The following is an 11,262-nucleotide window of genomic DNA, read 5'->3' on the forward strand; positions in this document are numbered from 1 at the left end:
CTCATTCTCCACATCTCCAAACAGCTCCATGTTCAGTAATGGTAGCTATGGAGCTGGAGAAGTTCCAGCCTGAGGTTGGCAAGTGTCATAGCTCAGGGCTTTCTGTGTAGGAAAGCTGGTCACTGGCACATTACAGCCCTGGAGGGTTTGCTCTAGAAAGCTCACATGGCACGCGCTCTGCCATTTTGTTTTCATTGTACAATGTCCTACAATGCATGTTCATGAAGTTCCGCTGAATTAAAGTGGGAAAACCATGAGTAGAATTCTCTTTGAGACTTCTGAGTTTAGCAAATGCATGACTGGGGGTTTAGGGAGAAGCTGGGACTTCAGATGTCATCTGAAGTGGCAGGCAGACCTACAATCTTGGGGATGGAACTGGAACAAAAGGGATAGGTCTAGCTTATCAGGGAATGTGGGGCAAGAGCTTTGTGTTAAGTTGTATGGGGTTTGATGAACACCATTTAATGGGCAGACGTCAAGGCTGGAGGCAACTAAGAAAAGACCAGTAAAAAATGATTAGGTCAGTGGTGACATTTGAAAATCAGGAGAGGGACAGAGAGAGGGAAGAGAGGAGACTACAACTGAGAGGAGAGGAGAAGGGAGGAAGGGGGGGGAATAGAGGAAGGGAGACGTGAGGGAGAAGAGAGGGGAGGAAAAGAGAGGAGTAGAGGGGAGGGGAGGGGAGAAGGGAAAGGCAAAAGAGGAGGGAAGGGGAAGGAACTGGAAGGGAAAGGGGGAGGGGAATGGAGGGGAAGAGAGGAGGGGAGGAAAGGAGAAGGGAGGAGAGGAGGACAGAGGCTCTGGATTCTCCCAATACACAAGGCCTTTGAATCCAGGTTCCCCTGGCTCCCTCCCTCGCTTGGTCCCTCCCTCCTCCCTTGGCCCTCCTGGGCTTGTTCTGTGCTCTGGTCCAGGAGCCCTGAGACTCCTGATGGTTCTCTGGTCTCTGTCTGTGTCTAGGTGGAGCCACACCTGGCAGCTGACCTCTTCTTTAGATAGGCCAGAGGTCAGGCACCAGGCAGCAGTGCTGAGTGAATCAGAGGGATGAATAAGGGCAGGACGAAGGCCATGCTACAAATAAACACAAGGCCCAAGCTGAAGCTCAAGTAAGGAACCCAACTGCTCCTGCTTTCTGTTGACTTCAAAGCTTTGGGGGAAACACTTTCAACGTATTGTCTGGCGCCCTGTTTTGTAGATGACTGCTGAGCCGCATGTTTAGATGGCTGCTGGGCCATTCCAAGATCTCTCCCAATGTCTCCACCCAGCCCCCACACTGTCACCATGTCAATCAACTTCTGTGGAGAAGATGGATCTATTTGTCTATCCTGGACTGTGTCTCTGGGGAAACTTCCTCCCTTCACTCCAGGTGATCCTAGGGAACTGTCACTCATGAAGCCCGCCTCTGCCAGACGAGTGAGCAAATTCGATCCAGGCAGACCACTCAAGTCTGGTCATGTTTTTGTCTCAGAACTGAACATGGTTTCTGAATCTCTTTATAGCTCGTTTAGGTTATATTTGCATTCTAACACATACAGAACACACGTAACTTTTCCTACGTAATATTATATTGTGAATGTTTCTATATGTTTTCAACTGTTCTGTGAAATTACCTTTTTTTTTCTTTTGTCGGTCATGGGGCTTGAATTCCGGGCCTGGGCTCTGTCCCTCAGCTCTTCAGCTCAAGGTGAGTGCACTACCAGTTGAGCCATAGCACTACTTCCAGTTTTCTGGTGGTTAATTGGAGATAAGAGTCTCATGGACTTTCCTGCCCAGGCTGGCTTTGAACTGTGATCCTCAGATCTCAGCCTCCTGAGTAGTTAGGATTATAGGCATGAGCCACTGGCACCCAGCTTATCATTTTTGTTAGCAATCTAATATATATCTAATATATATGCTATTTAGCATCTATACTATGTATGCAAGTATGTACATATGTATGTATGTTTCTATGTATCTACATATCTGTCATCTATTATCCATCATCTATCCTATCTATCTATCTATCTATCTATCTATCTATCTATCTATCTATCTATCTATCTATATATCTATCTTTCACTGTGCAGGGCTGCTGAGATGCCTAGCAGAGGGATGAAAACTGGGCCTGAAGCTGGGTGCCAGTGACTCACACCTGTAATCCCAGCTACTCAGGAGGTTGAGATCTGATGACCCCGGTTCAAAGCCAGGTACAACACCCAGGCCCAGAGTTCAAGCCCCAACTGACCAAAGTAAAAATAAAAATCAATAAATTAGGTAGGACTGGAATGACATGAGACAAAGCCATTCTAGTAGAAGGACTGCGTATAAGCAAGAGGTTAAGGAGGTTGAAGAATGTCCAGCGTAGACCCTGGAGAGCAGCAGGCACACATAAAAACAAGTTCCAATGACCCTGCAGGAGTGCCAAGAGTGATGGGCTATTACCTAATCTATGGCTGGAGAAGTCGAAGTCTTCTTGATTTCCACCTAACATCTACCTTCAAGGCAGAAAAGGACAAATTTCCCCTCACTCCCCCCTCCACACCCGCTGACCTGAGTCCATTTCATCACCACCCCTCCTTTCCCACTCCCAAGCCTGGAGGTTCACCACCTGAGTTTCTGCCTGCATGGCAAATAGATTTATGGAACACAAGGCCTAGGATCCCCCGAAATTCACACTCAATCTTCAGCTGTTAGACACCCCCCCCCATATACACACCGGGGAGTGAGCCTGTGGTCCTAACCCAGTTCTGGCACACACATGAGCTGCTGGCTCACATGCCCGGCAGAATCTTACTTTGCTCAGCACCTCTGCCCTTCGAGAGGTCTGGATGCCAGCACAGCTTCCAGATCCTCTTCCCTGTAGATGGGGCAGTCTAGGGGCCAGAGACCCGCACAGCCTCTGGCTTAGCCTCAAAAACTTCTTTGTTCTCCAGCCGAGGACCAAACCTTTTGGCTGGTTGCTTGGAGGTTGCTGGGAGAATCCCTTAGTGAGAGGAGAGGTTTGGACCAAGATCACAAAGAGAAGCCAGTTCTTTTTCTTCCTTTTCTCTTTTGTTTCCTTCCTCTTCCTTTCTGTTCCTCGCCTGGAGAGAGGCTCTGGCTGCTTCCATTTGGTTCTGCTGCTGTTGTTTTTGGAAGTGCAGGACCAAAGCTCGTCTTTCACGCTCATTGACACAGGAGCCCTGGGAGCTGTGAGATCTCCCAGTGCCAGGCCCTGATCCAGAGTCGTCGATTTATTGAGGTTGGAATGGACTCCCTGAGGGGGGTCCGTTTCCAATGTGTTCACCACGCTTGGGAGCCACTGGCTTAGAACTGCATTTGCCAGGAGGGCAGAGGGGTGTAGTGTGTGCAACCCCATCTGCAGATCCAAAGTCTGCATTTGGGGCTCTTGAATGAGTCTCTTGGGAGCAATTTCTCTCAATAATCAGCAGCAGCTAAGGTGGGGCTCAGGGGCGGCAGATGCACAATAACTATAGAATCACCCCACTTTTGAGCAATCAAGCAACAGTCCCAGTCCCTGACTTCCAAGGATCCAGCAGGCGTTTGTCTATCTGGCGCCAGTCCAGGTAGACTCCTCACCCGCTTCCTCAGATAGCTACATGGAGGTGGAATGCCCTTAGTAGGTTCAAGTTTGTGGAATACTAGACACTCAGCAAACCCCAAGAAGAGCGAACCTTGGGTTCCTCCTTCAGGGTACTTTACCTGTAGGTGCTCACCCACAGCTGACTGTCTGAGGCTGCTGCTCCTAGAGCTTCTCTGGGCCTCAGTTTCTTCATCTGCAGAAATGGGAATAAGATCGCCTTTGAAGAGTTGCTACCTGGACTAAAATGAACACATGTTCTCTTCTCGACCATGTTCGAAGTGCCCAGTTGGGTCATCACACACTCCTAAAAGTTCAGGTTCTATTTCCACTGCCACATAACAGCCAGAAAACAGAAGCCAGAGCCACTGGTGCCTAGGTCAGGGTCCCAGGATGAAACTGGACCAATGGGACTCAGAGCACCTGACCTGGTGTTATCGAAAGGCATGCCGTCGAGCCGCACGCGCTGCAGCGCCCTCTCCTCCCAGCAGCCTCGTGGGCTCTGCTCCTGTGGATGGCTGCTGATGGCAATGCCAGCTCCTGACTCTGCTGCCCTCCACCCCAGCCACACCCCTCTTCCTGCCACTCCCCAGAGGATAAGCCCCCGACACCCATCACCACAGGCAGGTGTGGTACAAAGTTAGACCACGTTGCCCTCTGACATAACCCCTGTCACAGGGGCAGATCCTTCTGGGGGTTTCCTCTCTCTCTCTCTCCCTGTGCTTTATGGTGTGTGTGTGTGTGTGTGTGTGTGTGTGTGTGCAATGGGACGTGAACTCTGGGCCTAGGCACTGTTCTTTAGTTTTTTCACTCAAGGTTGGCACTCTTGAGCCACAGCTCTATTTCTGGTTTGTTTGTTTTTTTGGGGGGGAATGGGTGTTAATTGGAGGTAAATGGACGTTCCTGCCTGGGCTGGCTTCAAACCATGATGCTGGTGCATCTCAGCCTCCTGAGTAGCTAGGATGATAGGCATGAACCACTGGCGCCTGGCGACTTTCCCACCTTGCCGGATGAGGTTTTCTCTTTCTCTTCTCTTTCCAGAAGGCCTAGGGGTGGCACCTCTGAGAGTTTTCTTGGCATCTTACCTGAGATGAAGTATGCTCTTACCCGGAGGACAGGCAGCACAGTGGTTGGCCCTGGCGGCCATTGCCTTCTTCCAGCGGAGTGCAGTCAGCAGGGAGAGGATGCTTGCATCTGACTCCCCCCCTTCCTTAGGAGACACCACCTCTGCCCAGGAGAAGGCCTGAGTCTTCTCTCCTTCTCTCCCTCCATTCCAGAATGTTGGCCATCTAAGAGGAACGGACCCTGGAGTGCTACAACCACCCAGCCTCCATCCGCGGGTGACAGCTGGGGTGACCCATGGGAATCAGAGGTGCCTGCCAATAGCAGTGCTCGCGATGAGAACTCTGGGAGACATCATAGAGGCATCCCAGTTGTAGGGTGGCTTTGGGGACAGAAGAACCGGCGTGTTGGCTGTGTGAGGGCTGGGAGGGGGGAGGGCGGGGCTGGCCTGGTGGTGTGGAAGCATCCAGATCTTCCTGAAGCGTCAGGCTGCCTGGAGCTCAGGACCTGGCAGAGCAGAGCTGGGCAGTGGAGGTGGGGTTGAGTTCCAGCCAGGCTTGCCCTGCCTAGTGGAGTTGGCGTCTCCATCGCACATGCTGGCGTTTCAGAAGAAAGGTGGAAACCTGGAGAGTTTTGAAACTAAGGTAGAAGTCTGGCTAGCATTTGGGGGAAAAAAATGACCAGGAAATACAGATGTGCCTGGCACTGGTGGCTTACACATGTAACCCTCACTACGTAGGAAACAGAGAACTTAAGATCAACGTTGGAAGCTGGCTCTGGCAGCAAAGTCCCACAAGAGACTATATCTCCACTTAATTACCAACAAGCCAAAAGTAGAGCTGTGGCTCAAGTGGTAGGTAGAGTGCCTTGAGCAAAAAACAAAAGCTAAGTGATAGTGCCCAGGCCCTGAGTTCAAGCCCCAATACTGGCAGAGAAGGAAAGAAAAGAAAAGGAAAGGAAAGGAAAGGAAAGAAAGAAAGAAAGAAAGAAAGAAAGAAAGAAAGAAAGAAAGAAAGAAAGAAAGAAGGAAGGAAAGAAGAACGAAAGGATGGAAGGAAGGAAAGAAGAATGAAAGGATGGAAGGAAGGAAACAAGGAAGGAAGGAAGAGAGAGAACAAAAGAAGAGAGAGAGAAAGAAACAAACAAAGAAAGAAAGACAGAGGGAGAAAAAGAAAGAAGGAAGGAAGGGAAGAAAAGAAGAGAGAGAAAGAAAGAAAGGAAAGAAAGGAAGGAAGGGAGAGAGAGAACAAAAGAAGAGAAAGAAAGAAGGAAGGAAGGAAGGAAGGAAAGAAGGAAGGCAAAGAACAAAAGAAGAGAAAGAAAGAGAGAGAGAAAGAGAAAAAGTGAAGGAAGGGAGGGAAGGAGAGAGGGAGGGAATGAAAGAAGATAGAGAAAGAAAGAGAGAAAGAAAGAGAGAAAGAAAGATAAAGAAATTGCATGGATTAATATAAGAATTATATTTTTGCAGGGTTTTAGTAGCATTTCCTGGGCATGCTGTTGACAGGGGTAACCAGGCCCCACTGAAGGCTGTCTTCCCTGGTGACAGTGGTTCTAGGCCCTGGAGGAGGTCCAGAACCATGTTCTCATGGTGCTCTGGTTGGGTGCAGGAGTTGGGGTGGTATTCTATGCCTGCACCTGTGGTCTGCTGACATTTCCTGAGGCTGCTGCTTGTTTGCAGGCTTAACTGCGACCTTCTAAGGCGGCTCTTGCTGAGTGCAAAGGCTTCAGAAGGAGTAGGGGTGGCATGCAGACTCTACTTAATTAAAATGGAGTTGACAGGAGATAACTTAAGTGCTTTGTAGTCTTTCTCTCTCTCTGTCTCTCCCTCCCTCTCTCCCTCCCTCTCTCTCTCCCCTCCCCCCTGCCTGATTTCTAACTTGAGGGAGAGAGGGAGAAATCTTTTGCCAACTCTTTCTTCTTCAGCCTCTTCCATCTTACACAGACCTGGCAGGTGCAGCTGGGCATTCCGCCCTCCGCAGAGCCCCTCCCTCCCCATCTTGAAAGAGCTGCATTCTGGGTCCACTTATATGCAAGAGGTTGTTTATTGGAGGGCAAAGACTAACCCATCAGCCAGTTAAATGGCTTTAGTCATGACCTTCGAAAGAGTTGTTTTTGGAAATGTATCTGGTGTTCCTACAAAAGGACCTAAGTCACAGAAATTTGGGAAAGGGAGTAATGAAGGGAAGACGTATCCATTTGGGGGGGGTCAAATGCCCCAGTTCAAGTCCAGGCCCAGTCCTTTATCCACCGTGTGGCCTCTTTTCTCACCTGTAAAGCAGGTATTTGTGGGGAGGCCAGATCTGAAGCACACAGCATGCCCCTGCATGGGCAATGTGGCTGTGCACATACATAGACATAGGCATAGACATGGTTGGGTCTTTCAACATCAAATACCTATCCAACAGAAAGCTGGAGCCGAGAACGCTGATGTCTTTATTTAGCATGGGGAAGCTGAGGTCTGGAGACATTATATAACTTGCTGATGTCCTATGATGATAAATTTCTAGCTGATCTCTGGAGAGTGGTTGTTGTTTATTAGGATACCTAAAGGGCAAATTCTTCCCCACCCCCTGACTCCTCGGTTCTCAGGAGAAACTTGGGATCACCAGACCCCCTGGGAAGGACGATTGGGTTTAAGGTAGAGCCTGACTGTTTTCCCGATTTCTCCCTTCCTACCCCTCTGCTCCACAGGCAGAGGCTCCTGCATCCGCTACATTCCTATGGGGGGGGGGGGAAGAGATGGGGGCGGGAACTGAGGTTCAGAGGATTGAGTACAAATTCTTATCGCTAATAAATGATGGTTATGTGGGTCCCCTTTTGAGGGCCTGTCTCTGGTGCTGCCTGATGGGACAGATGAACTCTCATAGGAGACATAGAAGCCCTCACTGAGACTAGGAAGGCAGCAGCCCCCAGACAAATGTTTAATCTAAGGGCCAACCTATCAGCAGAAGGTCCACCCAGAAACTTGCTGTCTGGTTAATTAAGTTATCCATTAAAAAAAAAAAGCTTTCATAAATGCCAGCACAAGTCACCTCAGGACCAAGTTGGGTGGGGTGACACCAGCAATTTCACCTAACATTTGCCACATCCCGGTAGGAAGAGGAGATGCATTAAGATGGGCAGAACTACCTTCTCAGCCTCTGCTTCAGTCTGTGAGAGGGCGTCCGGGGCTTGGCCTCCCAGAGGGCAGCCTGCCTCTGTCTGGGGGACAAACAACGGATGGAGCTATGCCTTCAGCCTGTGTGAACCTCAAGTCAGGTTTAGGATTTACATTAGAAAGTAATTGGGCCTAGGAGGTCTGGGTTAGTTTATGCTTCTCTATTGCTCAGGTCTGGTTTCCATGGTAACCTACCATTGGCCACAAGCCAAGCTTGGTCTTCTATTGGCAAATACCTACTACCTGTGGATTGTGGACAATTTAGGATCGCCCACACACATTGGTGTGGTGTGTGGGCGATCCTAAATTGCCTCATACCAGTCTCACAACACTGTCACCCCATTTTGCACTTGAAGATCTGAGGCTCAGAGAGGTCAAGTTGGTCACCCAAGGGTCACCCAGCTGATAAGTGATGGAGCCAACTGGGTAAAGGAACAACCTTGGGACAAAGGTCATGTGAAAACGCCTTCCTCGTGGTTTTCTCTTCTGCCTCCTCTACCCTCTGCTTCTCTCTCTCTCTCTCTCTCTCTCTCTCTCTCTCTCTCTCTCTCTCTCTCTCTCTCTCTCTCTCTCTCTCTCTCTCTCTGTCCTGCACTCACACATGCAGTCTGGGGCTTGAACTCAGCCTCGGCTCTGTCCCTGAGCTTTTTTTGCTCAAAGCCAGCACTCTACCACTTGAGCCACAGCTTTTTTTTTGGTAGTTCATTGGAGATAAGACTATCATGGACTTTCCTGTCTGGGCTGGCTTTGAACCCTGATCCTCAGATCTCAGTCTCCTGAGTTACCTAGAATTATATTTGAGCCACTAATTCTTTTCTCTCTCTCTCTCTCTCTCTCTCTCAGTAGTGGGGTCTGAACTCTGGGCCTGGGTGCTGTCCCTCAGCTCTTCAGCTCAAAGCTAGCACTCTACCACTTGAGCCACAGTGCCACTTCTGGCTTTTTCTGCTTATGTGGTGCTGAGGAATGGAACCCAGGGTCTCATGCCTGCAAGGCAAGCGCTCTACCACTGAGCCACCTTCCCAGTCCCACTAATGCTTTTACTTGGTACTCAGAAGCAACTTAACCAATACATCCAGTAGTTACGGTTTTGCTTTAGTCTCATTTTATTCCACTGCTCACAAATGAGAGACCAGAGAGATGGGAGTTAAGACTCAGGCACCAAACTCTTCCCTCTCCCCTTATGTCTAACCCACCCCTTTCCCTGGCTGTCAGCATGAGTCCTGCTCTTACCCCAGGAAGCTGCTTGCTGCCCCCTGGGCATGGCCACTATCTCATGCCCACTGTATCCCCATGGACGGTCTCATCCAGATCCTCTGTTGTCTCCCTGCCCCTTTCCCCTGTCCTCACCTCCGACCCCGGTCTAAGTTCTAACCAGCCCTCTTTCCAGAAGCCTGCTCTGTCCTCTCCTGCCATTCCTGAATTCTCCTTGCTTTGGTCTTGTACAGGAAGCAGTAATGGCTTTCAAACATTTTTTTTTTTTTTGAGCCGCAGATCCCTTTGTTCAAAGGAAATGGTAACCAGAAATATATACAAATAAAACCAAGCAAGGCAGAACTCTCCGATTCAAGTTAGACTGGGCGAGGAAGATGTCAGGAGGCTCCCCTGGGCCTCTCTCCTTAAATATACTCGAGTCTTCTCTCCCAGCCCCTCTTGCCTCGCGAAGCTTGGGCTTCCACAATCATGCCCTTCAAAACTCCTGACCAGGACAGTAAACATTAAAAACCCCAAGCTAGCATCACCTTATACAAAGAGGTCTCCTTGCGGTCTTCCAATGCATATAGTATACTTTGATTAGTCACCCCTTCAATTACTCTTTTTTATCCTCCCTGCACCTTAAAATTTTTTTGTGTATGTGGGTTTCATCATGCTACTTTCATGCATACATGTACAACATATACGGTCTTCAGGCATATTCACCTGTCCCATCGTTTCCTTCCTTCCTACCCTCTCCCCCATCCCCACTTCTTAGTTCATTCCTTAAATATCTCTGCTTTTACATTTTTTTGCATGATTTTTTAAAGTTTACATTCTGCATGTGAGACAAAAACGTGCAGTATTTGCTTTTTTGAGCTTGGTTTATGTGGCTTCACATGAAGATCTCCAGTTCCATCCATTTTCCTGCAAACAACATAGTTTCTTTCTTTATCTTTTTTTTTTTTTTTTTACCAGTCCTGGGGCTTGAACACTGGGCCTGGGCGCTGTCCCTCAGCTCTTCAGCCCAAGGCTAATGCTCTACCACTTGAGCCACAGCGCCACTTCTGGTTTTCTGATGGTTAATTGGAGATAAGAGTCTCATGGACTTTCCTACCTGGGCTGGCTTTGAACTGTGATCCTCAGATTTCAGCCTCCTGTGTAGCTAGGATTACTGGTGTGAGCTGCTGGCGCCTGCCTAGTTTCATTCTTTATTATGGCTGAATAAATGCTCCATTATGTACATATGCACTGTATTTTCTCTATCCATTCATCAGTTGATGATGTACATCTTGACTGATTCCATAGCTCGGCTGTTGTGACAGTACTGCTTCAAACATGGGTGTGCTGGCATCTCTGTTGTATGTTGATGTACATTCATTCAGATAAAATTCCCCAAGACTGGCAGAGCAGGACCATGCAGAAATTCCATTCTTGAGGAACCTCCCTACTGATTTCCACAGTGGCAGCACTAATTTACATATCTGTCGGAGGTGGTGTGTAAAGGTTCTTTTTCCCTCGTTGCATTTCTTTCCCTCACATGCCTTTGTGACTGGAGTGAGCTGGAATCCTGACATTGCTGTTCTGATCTGCATTTCCTTTATGGCTAAGGATGTTGAGCGTGTCTTCACGTATTCATTGGTCATGTTGCACTTCTTTTGAGAACTGTCAAGTTCAAGTACTTTTTCTGTTTATTAACTGTATTAGTTGTTCTTTTGATGCTTAGCTTTGTGAACTCATTGCTGAAGACTGAACTCAGGGACTCACTCTTCTTAGACAAGTGCTCTACCTTTTGAGCCATGCCCCAGTTCTTCTACTTTTTGTTTTTTACAGTGTCTCCTTCTAACTTTGCCTGGGTTGACCTTGATCCTCCTACCTCTGACACTGATTCTACTTTTTTTTTGAACTTGCATTTGATCTCAAGGCCCGACACTTGCTAGGTAGATACTCTAACACTAGATCTTCAACTCTAGACCCTTTTCTCTTCAATTATTTCTTAGATGGGGGCTAGGGCTGGCCTCAGACAGTGATCCCTTATTTCGGCTTACGATGTTGCTGGGATCACAGATGTGGACTGCCACACTGTTTATTCTGTGGAGATAGGGTCTTACCAACTTTTAAAATCCAGGTTGGCCTCACACTATGCCCTTCCAATCCCCATCCCTGAGTAGCAGGGATTATAGTCATAAGGCAAATGAACCCAGATTTAACCTTCAATCTTGGTCTTCACAAACACCCAGCAAGGCAGACCCTGTTATCAACACATTTTCAGGTGAGAAAATGGAGGCTCTGT

This window comes from Dipodomys merriami, unplaced genomic scaffold (assembly GCF_024711535.1).
Source record: "Dipodomys merriami isolate MVZ:Mamm:240054 unplaced genomic scaffold, mDipMer1.0.p SCAF_42, whole genome shotgun sequence".
Classification (NCBI taxonomy): Eukaryota; Metazoa; Chordata; class Mammalia; order Rodentia; family Heteromyidae; genus Dipodomys; species Dipodomys merriami.